We start from the raw sequence: 13,765 nt of genomic DNA, 5'->3' as shown, positions 1-13,765 counted from the left end.
CAAATCCAACCCAGGATGCCTTGCAGGACGGGAGCCAACTAGAGCTGCATGGGCTTGGTGTCCTCAAGCTAATATTTTGAAAGACATCAACTTGACAACCACAGGTACAAGATCTTGTGGGTACTTAACAACGGAGGAGTGTTAATAATGGCAATGAAGTATATGACCTCTATGAACCTGTTTCTTTCTTTTCAAGCCTGGCATTGTAAGGGATTCTTTACCAGATGAGTGGAGTATGGAGAAAATGCACAGGGATGGGAAATTGGGAATATCTTGAGGGGAAGGAGAGAGGAGAAGGAGAAAGAGAGAGGGGAAGGGGAAAAATACTTTCAGTCTCATCAGTATATCCTGGCAGATCTTCAGAAAAGGAACTAGGATCCTGTAGCTATGGGTCAGTTTAAGATGGGGGAAAAAATGTGGAGAAAGATTAGGCAAAGAGAGAGCCTGCAAGTTGAGAATAGTTTTTAAGCGACAGTTTAGATTTTGAAGTTAGCTCAAGAAAAGATAAGGTCCCACCACTTTATCATGCTGCATGGGTCAGATATTTCAAGAGCTTAAGAGAGTCACATGCTTACTATCTCTAGAATGCACCTCACAGTGAGATATATTACAGAAATGTATTTAGGCAATTCAGAAAGATGACTCAACAGGGTCGAGAAGTTAGGTCTGCATGAGTTCCCATTTAGCAGGTTTTCTGTGCCAATTTATGATGATTCTTTGCGCCTGTTCACCCTTCTATAAATACCTCTGCCCTGCCTTGTTTGTTTTTTTTTTTCCCCCTACATACACCTGTCTTCAATAGCCTCCAGCCACGGAAACCCAGACAAAGCAGAGTCAGTCTGTCTCCCAGAATGCTTTTCTCTGGTTTCTTTAATCTCCTGAATTGGAACACCTGCTTGGGGAGGGGTAGGATTGATTGTGAAATTTAAGTAAAGCTTTAGCCCTAATCTTCACCTTAAGGTAGATTACACTGTCTTACACTTGGCCCAACAAATCTATCCTGCCACCAAGGAGGAAAGGTGCAGTTGTCTGTTGTCTAAATGGGAGAAAAGTAGCTGAAATGATTTAGCTCTAAAATTTAAAGGGATGGCTTTTATTCCTTTTATTTCCTAAGCATCTAGGTGCTAAATGTGGTAATGGGGACTGGAAGGATTATTTCATTTGTAGAAGGAACTCCTAAAAGAAGAAACTACCTTCTAACAATGCAAGTCAGCATTTGCTTTGCAATTTAGAATGTTTCCTTGAGTAAGGATAAGGGAAAACGCCCTCCTACCGTGACAGTCACGTTGCACATTAGCCCATTTCTGTTCATTTCAGATTAATTTCTGTGTTCGTTATGCCCAAGGAATTTGGATTGCCCTAGTGCTTGACCCGTCCACCAGGTCATCAAAGTGTGGCTCCTGAGGTGGACATTTGTCTGTAAGGCTAGGCCTGAAAAGGGATGGGGTTAGAAATGAGGAGGGAGAAACAGTTGGGGTGAAACAAAGTCTCAGTTTAATGAGTGAAGAGGGTCTAGTTAAATACATTTCTGAATGGGGGGTTGCGATGTAAAGAATGTCACCCCAGATGTGTGGCAGACATCCTGGAGCCTAATCGTTATCTTCCACCTGGGCTGATAGGGCCAATTTCCTAGGACACACATCATCTTGTCTCAGGAGTTTAGGATGTATAGTTTGTTTACGATAAGGTTGTAGCTTCAGAATTTATGTGCAGGTGATTACATTCTTCTTTAGCTCTTTGATTCCAAGAACATGGTCTCTGGCAAGTGCTATTTTATATTTATAAATCTTAATTATATGAACTATCATATAATAACATGATATAGCAATAAGATAGTGTTAATAAATTATATTTTATTATTTATTTTATATACAATTATATATGATATATTATTATTATTTATTTTATATACAAATATATATGATTTGGCTATATAGATGACATCCTTTTCAAATTTGCAAGTGACACCAAGCTAGGAGATAGAACTGATTGAGTCTGGATTCAAAAGGATCTACAATCAGGTGATACGTATTTATTTTCTTCTGCTCAGAATATGGAATCTCTGATTAAATCCTAAATATTCTCTTGGGGCAATAAAGGTAAAATAACTTATCCGGGGCTGAATAACTAATAAGTATGAAACAGGATTCCAAGCCAAGTATTCTTGGCTCTAAGACTGGCATTCTTCCAACTATACCACAGATGCCTCTTTTTTTTTTTTTTTTTTGTTTTGATTTTGACCACTCATTGTATTCAATTCCACTAGTTATGTTTTTTTCAAAACTCAACTCAACTAAATCATCTTACTAAGATAATTCCTTTCCTCTCCTTTCTCTGATTAATATAGATGAAGTTTTTACATATAACTTAGCAATTAGAAATAAGATGTTAATGATACAGCACTAATATTGACCTTTGACAGAGGAATAGCTAGCTCCTTGAATTATAATGGTAAGAAAATGCTATTGATTGAAAATTTTGCAATGTACTTTTCAGACTGATGGTAGCCACTAGTTTATAAGATTTAAGAACTTTATGGGGCGTTATAAATCATCAGTGCAGGTTAAGTAAATATGTTTCTAGCTGGCCAAGGCTCAAGTAGATATGAGCCTGCACATATACAGGTCATAGGGGAGACACAGAAATAATAAAATACAGAAAAAGAATTCATACATTCCTATAAGTTCTTCACCTTATCTATTCCCCACAATGGTAAGGTTAGAACTCTTGAATCCTAGCTTAAAAAGCTTTTACATACAAGTACGACAAGAGGGTAGCCATTCTTAATTTAGTCAAGCTATCCATTTATTACCTCTTACTCTAAGTTCATGAATATTACTACATACCTTATTTCCCCTTCCTCTGCTCCCTTCTCAGAAGATCAAGCACTAGAAAGAAGGACCATTACCAGATGCCTCTTAAAAAAAAATAACCAACATCTTTTAAAAAAGCATACTTATCATTTAACCAATTTAAGAGCATTCATGAAGGACTTCCTCCACCAATTCGGATTTTTCTACAATTGTTTGTCCTTTTTTCTGGAAGAGCACCATGACATCAGGGAGGTTAAGCCATGACACGCAAGTGAGGAGCAAGTGGATTAAAGTGAGGAAGGGCTGTGCAAAATGATCTGCCTCACTTTCCCTTCCAAAGCCATCTTGGTCCAGGAGCCAGATATAGATCAGGATGACTGGAGATGGTCCTAGTTGTAATGGAAGATTTAGTCCCTTTTAAACTAAGGTCTTCAATAAATCTCAGTTTGACTGATGTTACAGCCATTTAGTGATTAAGAATAGATAGTAATTGAAGCAAAGAATGGTTACTTTCACCTGGATAAAAAAAATCTAAATGAAGAAATAAATTTGAGAGGGGAAGACTCTCAGGGTTTCTGGCAGAAACAAAAAAATGATTGCTATTTACATTCACTCTGAGTCAATCACAACCCCAACAATAACCAATTAGACTTTGGCCAGGAACCTATAGTTGACCAGTCAAGGAGTAGTTTTTGTTTTAAAACATGATCCTTAAGAAATAAATTTCTATCTTGGAGAGTTGCCTAGACACAGTTAATGGTTATATAGTATGTGTCAGAGGAGAAATTTGAACCTATCTTCCTGACCCCAAGGCCAGCTTCATCATACTGCCCCCCTTTATTAAATTAAGCCAACCAATTTTGTAAAAAAAAAAAAAAATAGATAAACATAAAGGCTTATACTTAATTTTTTAAATTGGCTTTTCAAGTACAAGATGATATATGACTAAACAACAGTTGATCTGAAAACAATCTATAGGTCTCAGTGGTCTGATAACAAGCTCAATATAAGTTAATATTATGATATGGTAGCCAAGAATATAGACACTGATGGAATTAAGGACATAATGCCCAGGACTAGGGAATTGATGTCCCACTGTTCTCTAGGATGGTCATATTTGACCAAATATGAAGTACTGTATTCAGTTTCTTGGTGCCATGGTTTTAGAAGAATATTGCTAAACTAAGGGACATTAACAGATCGAGAAGGCTTAATAATGTTATGCCATATAAGAAAGTGAGATGTTTAATTTGAAGAGAAGATGTTGTAGTTTTCTTTAAGTAGAGGATGCCCCAAAAGTCTTGATATGGTTCTAAAGAGGCTTAATTGGCACCAGGAATGGTAAATATGAAATAATTTCAGGAGAACAATAAATTGAAAAAAGAATATTAAATGAAAATGATATAATAAAGATTCAGTTCATCATATGGAGTAACCTTGACAATATGTTCACCACAGATTACAAAGGAGTGCTATTTATTATGTGAATTAAGAAGGAATTAACAAGGAAAGGTTTTGTTATTGTTGTGTGGTTGTATGTGTGTGTGTGTGTGTGTGTGTGTTTTAACAATTAACAGGCAGAAAGACAAGTTCCCTAGTGTAACTCACAGTTAATCAGGAGAAAGAAGCTATTAAAGGAAACAGGCCATGAGGATAGAGTATGCCATTGTCTATCAGGCTAAACCCATGGAGGAGTTTAGCAGACTATTCCCAAAAGGGAGTTGGCAAGGAAAGAGGAATTACACCATTGGATGGTGGGCTAATACTCAAAGGAATTTAATACCCTAAAAGAGTGAGCTATACCAAGGAGAAAGACACCATGTGTCAAGGGGGAGAAGAAAGACTCTGGGAGGCATGAGTCAAGGCTCCATGAGGCAGGACCACAAAGCGGGCTAACATTAAAAGAGACTGAGCAAAGATTTTTTATAGTGGAAATGTAATCTCAGGCGTTTAATATCCTAATTTGATTTTCTTGAAGGATTAGTAAAGGTAGGGTTTCTAGAGACCCCCACTTTCAGTGACACAGTAATAGAAAGTCCACTTGAACAAAAAGACCCACTTAAGAACAAAAGGTTCACTTAAGGCTGAGATGATCCCATATGTGCCCTTCCTGATGCCACAGATAGTATTATAATTCTACCAGTGCTTCAGGCTTTCTCTGCTACTGTCCACATAGCTATCTAAAACCTCATCAATTTGAAGCTTGGGCATTCCACTTGGATCTCTGAATTTTATATTTAAACTTTTAATATAGTTTTTGAGTTTTGTGTAGTTTGGATTTTTAATCTTTCTGAAAATAAGTAACTTAAATGAATATATTATATGTGTTATCTTTTCTTCAAATGCCAGAACTGCTATAAATGTTTTAACATAAGTATAGATGATAGATACTAGGTGGAACTGATTTCTTTTATGAAGAATACAAAATGTCCCAAAAGCCATGGTATAATTCTAAGCCATTAAGGCACTAACACTTTTGGGATATCCTATACTTAAAAGTCTATCACATGGAGAAGGGATTAGACTTGTTCTGCTAGCCTTTAGATGGTAGAGCCAGAAATAATGGGTTAAAGTTGCAAAGAAATAAATTTAAGCTTGACATAAGGAAGAACTTCCTAAATATTAGTTATATAAAAAATAAATGACACTGTTTTTGGAGATAGTGGGCTCATTCTCACCAGAAGGCTATAAGGAAAGGCAGGATGACCATTGGTCAGACAGATTATTGAGGAAATGTTTGCAGATGTTGGTTGGATAGGCAATTAGGTGGCACAGTGGATAAGTGCTGGGTCTGTAGTCAAAAAGAATCAACTTCCTAAGTTTAAATCAGGATACAAATATTAGCTAAGTGGGTAAGTCATTTAATCATGTTTGCCTCACTTTCCTTATCTGTAAAATGAACTGGAGAAAGAAATGGTGAACCACTTTGGTATCTTTGCCCAGAAAATTCTAAATGGGGTCCAGTGAGTTGGACAGAACTGAAACAACTGAGCAACAACAATTGGTTGGATAGAAGACGCTTCCAATTTTGAGATTACGTGTTTCTGTGAAATTTCTCCTTTTTCTTCAATGGCCAACGTTAGCCCAATCCCTTCTGTTTCAGAAGAGTCACTACTTTATCTACTTTACTAAGAACATGGAGGCCATCATCTGTTATGAGATAGAAAAACATAACAGTGCCTCTGTGTTATTTTCATAATAATAACAACTCCTGTTTCTGTTGTTTGGTTATTTCAAATATGTCTGACTCTCTGAGACCCAATTTGGGTTTTAAAAAAATTTTTAATAATAGTTTTTTATTTTCAAAATACATGCAAAGATAGTTTTCAACATTCACCCTTGCAAAACCTTTTATTCCAAATTTTTCTCCCTTCTTTACACCCTTTCCCTAGACAACAAGTAGTCCAATATAGGTTAAAGATGTACAATTCTTCTAAACATATTTCCACACTTGACTTGTTGCACAAGAAAAATCAGATCCAAAGGGGAAAAAATGAGAAAGAAAAACAAACAAAAAAGGTGAAAATACTATGTTGTGACCCATATTCAGTTCTCTCCATCATAACTCTATTGTAATTGATTTGAATCATCTCATTGTTGAAAAGAGTCAGGTTCATCACAGTTGATCATCACATAATTTTGTTACTGTGTACAATGTTCTATTGGCTTTATTCACTTCACTTAGCATCAGTTCATGTTAGTCTTTCTAAGCCTCTCTAAAATCATCTTATTGATCATTTCTTATAGAACAATAATATTTCATGACATTCATATACTACAACTTATTCAATCATTTCTCAACTCATGGACATCACGCAATTTCCAATTCCTTGCCACTTTGAAAAGGACTACCACAAACATTTTTGCACACATGGGTCCTTTCCCCTTTTTTATGCTCTCTTTGTGATACAGACCCAGTAGAGACACTGCAAAGTTTGATAGCCCTTTGGACATAATTCCAAATTGCTCTCTAGAATGGTTGGATCAATTCACAACTTTTTGGAGTTTTCTTGGCAGAGAAACTGAAATAGTTTGCCATGTCCTTCTCTTGCTCATTTTACAGATGAGGAGACTAAGGCTTAAGTGACTTGTTCAGGATCACATAGTTAAGTGTCAGAGGCCATTTGTGAATTCAGAAAGATAAATAAGAATAAGAAGATAATAGTGTCTTGAATAAGAAACAGCAAGGAATCCAGTGTCACTAGATTAGAGAGTATTTAGAAAGGATTAAGGAAAATAATAAAGGTAAGAGGTAGCCAAGTTATGAAAAGCTTTAAAAAATAGTGAATTTCCTATCTAATCCTGCAGGTAATAGAAATCCACTGCAGTATATTAAAAGTAGGATGACATAGTAAGATATTCACTTTAGGAAGATCAGTCTAACAGCTGAGTGGAGGATAGTTTGGAATGGGAAGACATTTGAGGGAAGAAGACTCATCAGTAATCTATTAGAATCAACAAGGCATGAGGGAAAGGACCTGTATTAGATAGTGGCAGTGTCAGAGAGACAAGGAGATATATATAGATGTAATGGTAGAATTGACAGATTGTATCTGTGAAGAGAAAGAATGAGTGGAGGATGATACCTTGCTTGTAAATCTGAATAACTGGGAAGATGATGGAATGATCAATAGTAGTAGTGTCAAATTCAAATAGAATCAATCAACTAGGGAAAAGGAAGTTGTCTGCTAAATCATACATAAAGATCCCTGCCAGCTGTATATTGACCTGGAAAACCATACATTCATATTATCTAGGTTTTATCGTATTATTTATTTCACTAAATATTTCCCAATTACATTTTAATGTGGTTCAGTCCTTAGCCACTGTACCTCTGGTACATAGTATTAGCAAAGCTTCTTAAACTGTGGGTTGGAAACCCATTTGGGGTCATGTAACTGAAGGTGGGCATCACAAAAAAATTTGGTAGCAATTATTCCACCAAGATTTAATTCTTTTTTTAATTATTTTTTCTTGTCATACACGTATATTAACTTTTTAAAATATATATTTCTTTATGAATCATGAAAAAACAAGAACAAAAGGACAAACCATGAGAAAGGAAAAAAAAAAGAAAAAAGAAGTGAACATAAAATATGTTTATTTACAATCAATTTCCATAGTTCTTTTTCTGGATGCATGTGGCACTTTCTTTTTCTTTCTTTCTTTTTCTTTTCTTTTTTTTTTTTTTTGTTAATTGTTCTTTCTTTTTTTCTTATAGCTTTTTATTTACAAGTTATATGCATGGATAATTTTACAGCATTGACAATTGCCAGACTTTTTGTTCAATTTTCCCCTCCTTTCTCCCCATTTCCTCCCCCCAGTGGCAGGTTGACGGATACATGTTAAATATGTTAAAGTATAAATTAAATTCAATATAAGTATACATGTCCAAACCGTTATTTTGCTGTACAAAAAGAATCGGACTTTGAAATACCGTACAATTAGCCTGTGAAGGAAATCAAAAATGCAGATGGACAAAAATAGAGGGATTGGGAATTCTATATAATCGTTCATAGTCATCTCCCAGAGTTTTTTTGTCAGGTGTAGCTGGTTCAGTTCATTACTGCTCCATTAGAAGTGATTTGGTTCATCTCATTGCTGGAGATGGCCACATCCATCAGAATTGATCATCATATAGTATTGTTGTTGAAGTATATAATGATCTCCTGGTCCTGCTCATTTCACTCAGCATCAGTTCATCAGATGGCATTTTCTATCCAAAGTTTATTGGTATTGCCTTAGAGATTTAATTATTTATTTAAAAATAAACAAGCACATCCAATGGAAATTTGTCTTTATTTTTGATAAGTGGTAAAATCATATATATGCTAAAGAATTAAACTTCTTTATGATTTATTATCAGTAAATATTTGATCTGTATATCTATTTTATATACTTACATACCCAGGGTCACCTAAAAATTTCTCAAGCAAAAAGGGAAGGTGAGTAGAAAAAAATTAAGAAACCCTGGTATTAGGAAAGTTAGGAATAGGAAAGGGTTGATGGGGGGAGGAATGAGAGAGGGAGCCACCATGGTAAAGAGTAAATTGCAGTATAATGTAAATAAATGCCAGCTAACAGAGAGGGATATAAATTTGCCTTGAGGATATTCACAGATGGATCTATTCTTTACCTGTTATTGCAAACTAGCTTGCCAGGTTCCTTACAGAACCCCTTTGCATGTCCTGAGTTTCATTTTTCACATTCTATAAGCAAAATTCCTTAAAGCCAAACTTGAGAATCAGATATAAAAGTCAGAAGTCTAACTTCCTACTTTGACAGAAGAAACTGAGGACTAAGGAGGTTGTGATCTGGCCAGAGGCATACAAATAGTGTCTTTAAAGAGTTAACCAATCAATTGATTGATTAATTAACTTAATCCCCAAAGCTTTTACCCAGGAACCCCTTGGTCTGATTGGTTAGCACTTCATAGGTTCCCCTATTCAGATGGCATCAGCTATACATTACTTTTTTTTCCCCCAAGCTGCCTTGCATTCATACTCTGCCATTATTTCTGGAAAGGATGTCAGGGTAACAAATAACTTCTCTCTAGCCACTATACGAACACACACACACACACACACACACACACACTATATATATATATATATATATATATATATATATACACACACTTTATATATATACTTCTCCCTAAGCACTATTCATATACAGACACATACTACACACACACACACACACACACACACACACACACACACACACACACCATCTCCCTTTATTAGAAATGGGCAACTAGGGGACACAGTGGATAGAGTACCAGGTCCAGAGTTAGGACCCTTCAAATCTAGTCTCAGACACTTATTCAGGCCATAGGACCCTGAGCAAGTCACTTAACCCTGTTTGCCCCAGTTTCCTTATCTGTAAAATGAGCTAGAGAAGGAAATAGCAAAACACTCTAATAACTTTGCTTAAAAAAACCCAAATGGGATCATGAAGAATTGGATATGATTGAAAACAAGTGAACAACAAATTATTAAAATGCTCTTTTTGAGCAGATTGTCATGCTTTTGTATCATGTCCCTAATGCTTAACACGTAGTAAGTTCTTAATTAATGCTTTATTTTATTCATTCATCTATAGCGTTCTTTCCCCCAAACCACCAGCAGTCTATGTCATGGAAGTAGGAGTACTCTTGGGTTGCTCACAGGATAAAGAGAGTGAAGAAGTTGTGTCTAGCGGGGGAGATTTAGGGTCTATCCTTTATCTTGAAAACTTCGAGAATCTCGCTTTAACTCTTTACAAAAAACTTTTAGGAGAAGTATTGATAAAGGTAGTAAGTAGACTTTTCCCGTAAACCCCCTCTGCTAAAGGCAGATCCAAGAATGATTAGGTAATCTGCAACTGGTTTCCTAAACCCACCTGAGGTGAAAAATGAGCAGGGACAGTTACTTACTTATTTTAGGGATTAACAAACCCAAATATGCGTGTATTAGACCTACTAGGAGCAGTGGAGAAGGGAACTTCTTGTAGAAGGTGAGAATTTAGCTGGGATTGAAGGAAGCCAGGAGGCAGGGTTTAGAAGGAGCCCCTTTCAAGTATGAGGGACAGCTAGTGAAAGTGCAGGAAATGGAAGATGTAGCATCTCCGGTGAGTAGCAACGAGGCAACCAATGTCATTGGATCAATGAGGACGAGAGGGAGTTAGTAAGGTGTACCCCGGACGTTTTTTCAGTGAAAACAGAATTGTCACATTTTGTGCTTTGCTAGTTTTGCCTGGCACGGAGCTGTGCATTTGGGGGAGTTTGGGATCAGGAGCATTCTCTAGCTTAGAACTTCACCTTAACGAAAGAGAAGCCGCTTTCAGAAACCTCAAACCAAGGGGCTGTTCCTGCAGGAAAGCATGAGCCAATGACAATCAATCCTGATGATGTAATGTCTTCTTCTTGGTACTTCATTGGAGGGTCTTAAATCCATTTCACTCAGCTTTGCAAAAAAGATTTGCAGAGACAGAGGCAGAAGAGTGGGACAGAGGGAATCAGGGGTCCTCAAACTACTGCCCGCGGGCCAGATGCGGCAGCTGAGGACGGTTATCCCCCTCACCCAGGGTTATGAAGTTTCTTTATTTAAATGTCCACAAAACAAAGTTTTTGTTTTCATTACAGTCCGGCCCTCCAACAGTCTGAGGGACAGTGAACTGGCCCCCTATTTAAAAAGTTTGAGGACCCCTGTTTTAAGGATCAGAAAAGGTTAGGAAGTCTCCCAGAGAGGTAGCCTCAGTTTGTACCTCAAGGTGGAAACATCCTTAGGGCTATCCGACCTTCGCTGGAAAAGCTTCTCCCCCAACCCCCTTTTTCTTATGTTTCTTATTTTCTCCTTAATTACTTTTAATTTTCCATTAAGATAAAATTCCTGCATAAAAGCCTGTACTAAGACTTCCCCACACGCAATCAGTCTATCATAAATCTGATTTCCCTGTGCTGACGTTTTGTGCCCTTTGAAATGAAAGATAGGGTTTAAAAAAATGAAATCAACACACTAGCAAATACATAGATTATGTTATCAATTTACAACCTTCAGGACTGCATCCCTAGATTTTTCCATGACATCCCTCCCGATACCTCTTCCCCCTATTAGGAGAGGGGATTGATTGATTGATCGATTATTTATTTATTTATTTATTTATTTATTTATTTATTTATTTATTTATTTTATTACTGTTATAAAGCCCATTTCAAAGCAATAACATACAAGACAAAAGCTGGCAAATATTTTAGTGATATCTGTGAAATTGACCGTGTCTATCCTTTTCAATACGTGTTAGGATTTGTGACTTGAGGACTTTGGTTGTGTTTTTAACAGCCTCCCATCCTCCCTCCACAGAGTAGTTTGTAATCTGAGTGTGAGGGCTCTTTGAAGCAGTTTACAACCATGGAAATGTTATTGAACATCTTCATTGGTCTGGGTGTTGGCAGGGAGGGGAACTAGCTGGAAATCAGCTGTTGACAGAAAAAGACAGATATTATATCCCTATCATTGCATTGTGAGCCATTTGGTTTCAGTTCAAATTCTACTTTCTACATGAGTCTTTTCCTGTTCCACCCACATCCCCAGCTGCTTGACCCTGTTATTTATTTTTTTATATTTTTGTAATTGGGGAAGAGAGGTGGATATGAACAAAATAAGCCCAGAACTTCCCTTCCTGATTTTTAGAACCCTGTTCATGACTCAGGGATTTTGATATGACAAAGGAAACCCTTTATTGACCCAGGAGCAGGAAAAGCTAGTGAGTGACTCAGTAGATCTTTAAAAATAAGGAGTGACTCCATCCCTGCCCTTTGCTTCTTTCAACCCTTCAGGAGGCTTCATGTAGCTCTGAGACTTGTGGAAAAGCCCTGTGAAAAAGGAGTAAGGGTGGGGATAGGAGTGGAAAAATTAGATCACTATATTCCCAAACTCCTTCCCTAGCTCCATAAGCATATGGTGGTCAAAACCCATGTCCTGCCCAAGCAAGGGATATCTGGTGTAGGGGATATGTCTTTATATTTTCTCCTTCTCCTTATAGTAATCCCAAGAGAAGGATCATGTCCAAAGCTTGAAGGTCATTTTGGGAGCTTATAAAGTTCAGCAGTCCTGAGCCTTTTGCTTGGAGTTGCATGTGCTGACGGGACAAATCCCTGACAGCCACTACAATATTCTTGAAGTAGGTACCACCAAAAAGATGAGTTCAAGCTCTAACATGGTTTGTCAGAGCAGAGGAGGACGGTACACAATCAAGGGGAAATTCAAAATATCTAGGTAGCAGACAATCTCACAAAGTACCTTATGTTTAGATGAGGTTTAGGTATCAGTCTTCTGGTAAACTTTTACAGCAGTTATTACAGATATTTGTTTAAGTTTGTCCCTATCAAATGCATGCTTGTCAATGTTTAGTGTTTAGATTTTCTTTTGAGGATAGGAAAAAAATACCTACCTCATGCCTGATTCTTATGGTGATACTTCTCTCTTTAGGAGGCTTCACCTTAAACATGAGCCCAAACCCAAGACTTAAGTAATTTCCCCCAGGGTAGAGTATATAACACACCAAAGAGTATGAAAAATGGAATCTGGAATCTTCCTCTGGTTGATCAAGCTTCCTTTGGATAGAACCTGGTTAAGGGCATTAGCTGGGAAAAAGAGAAGGAGATAAGTATCTTAAACCTTGGACCCAGTAGGAGTTTATATATATATAAACACACATATAAATATATACATATTATATATATATATATATATATATATATATATATATATATATATATATATATATATATATATATATATATATATATTTTAGGTTAAACATGTGCAATTCTTCTAAACACATTTCCACATTCATCATGCTGCACAAGAAAAATCAGATCAAAAGGGATCACAAGAAAGAAAAAAAAAAAGCAAGCAAAAAATAACAAAAATTAAAAAGGTAAAAATACTATGCTTGATCCACCTTCAGTCTTCATAATTTTCTCTCTGAATGTAGATGTCATTTTTCATAGTAGTTCATATTGTTAGACTTACATGTAAACATGTTATCTCTTTGGTTGGAATATAAGCTCCTTGAGGGCAGGGAAATTTAATTTTGTCTTTATATCCACAGCACCTAGCATAGTCCTTGGCACAAAATAGACCCCTTACTAAATGATTTTACCAGCAGAGGAAGCATCTAATGAAGCCAGCCCTTTTTGAATGCCCAGTCTCTAGACTATTGACTCAAATTGCTTAAATGCCTGCTGGGTATAGCACCAACTATTTTGTGGTGAGAGACAGAGAAAGGCAATTACATGCTTTTATTGTCTCTCCCCCTTTCTTCCAACAGATGGTTGAGATTTATTTTCAATTTTATTTTTTTAAGTTAAAACTAATTTCTGCTTTACAGAATATTTTAAAAATCACATAATTCTTGATATAAAATTATGACATATCATAACTTCTTTATGACATTCATTTTCT

This window comes from Antechinus flavipes, chromosome 2 (assembly GCF_016432865.1).
Source record: "Antechinus flavipes isolate AdamAnt ecotype Samford, QLD, Australia chromosome 2, AdamAnt_v2, whole genome shotgun sequence".
NCBI classification, from domain to species: Eukaryota; Metazoa; Chordata; class Mammalia; order Dasyuromorphia; family Dasyuridae; genus Antechinus; species Antechinus flavipes.
Note: the sequence above shows the minus strand (reverse complement) of the source record.